Consider the following 1,008-nt stretch of genomic DNA (forward strand, 5'->3'; position numbering starts at 1 on the left):
TAGACATCACAGGACACTTACTAGTGTCTGTTATTTCTGGGCCTTTTCACTGGACAAAGTTAGGAAGTAGATACTCTTTTGGAAAGGAAGAGTTTACAGGGATACTGCCGATTTAAAATTGAGATTATAGGGGCTTATTAATTTAAGATTTTATATTTCTGTCTTATTACAGTGAAAAATTTAGTTCTTAACATGATTACTGATAGGGTATCTTGAAACATAAGACATCAGTATGATTATTGTTACTAAATGTACTAACTGTGGCTTAAAATTTCAGTGGTTCTTTTTAGAATACATTCTAAGGTGTATAGGCACAATTCTCTGTCTTTTAAAATCATTTGAAATCTCTGTATGGTATGCCACAAATTTGACAGGTTTAGGTTTATTGTCATTTGCTTTTGATTTTTAGGAATCATCTTTTTTTTTCTTAATAATACATTTGTCTTTCATTATTGCATGTATGTGTGTATGTTGTATTCTTCCTACACATACAAAACCAAACTACACATACCTGGATCAGTATGCTTTTCCTCACTCCTTTTTATAGGCTGTGCCATAGTTTATTCAGTCAGACTTCTAATGATACTTGAATTGTGTCCAGTTTTTGGCTATTCATTGGGTACTGATTATAATGGCATTGTGCATTAAGTCATTCTTTAATTCTTGGCCACTGTGTTTTAGGATAGTTCCCTAGAAGTAGGATTGCTGGGTCAGAAGAGGGAGTAAATACATAATTTTGCTATATATTACCAAATTTCACTCTTTTATAAGGGTTGTACCATTTTGCCATCTTTCTGAGTGCTTGTTTATCCAGAGCCTTGTTAACAGAATGTTATTGTACTTTTGAATGTTTAGCTACTAGTATCAGAGGTCAGAAAATGATACCTCATTGTAGTTTTAATTTGCATTTTCCTTAATGTAAGTGGTAATGAGCGTACGTTCATATGGTTAAAGCTACTGGATTTTTTCTAGAAACTCCTTTTATTTTTTAGCCAAGTTTTGTATGGG

General features: G+C 32.5%; 1 protein-coding gene across 1 annotated transcript in view; it reads left to right on the top strand.

The window, feature by feature from the left end:
* The window catches only part of PRPF4B (pre-mRNA processing factor 4B), a 42,909-nt gene that overhangs the window by 26,334 nt on the left and 15,567 nt on the right, over nucleotides 1–1,008 (top strand). The gene's annotated exons all lie outside the window — the stretch shown is intronic.

Source organism: Mandrillus leucophaeus, unplaced genomic scaffold, assembly GCF_000951045.1.
Source record: "Mandrillus leucophaeus isolate KB7577 unplaced genomic scaffold, Mleu.le_1.0 Scaffold27, whole genome shotgun sequence".
In the NCBI taxonomy this organism is placed as follows: Eukaryota; Metazoa; Chordata; class Mammalia; order Primates; family Cercopithecidae; genus Mandrillus; species Mandrillus leucophaeus.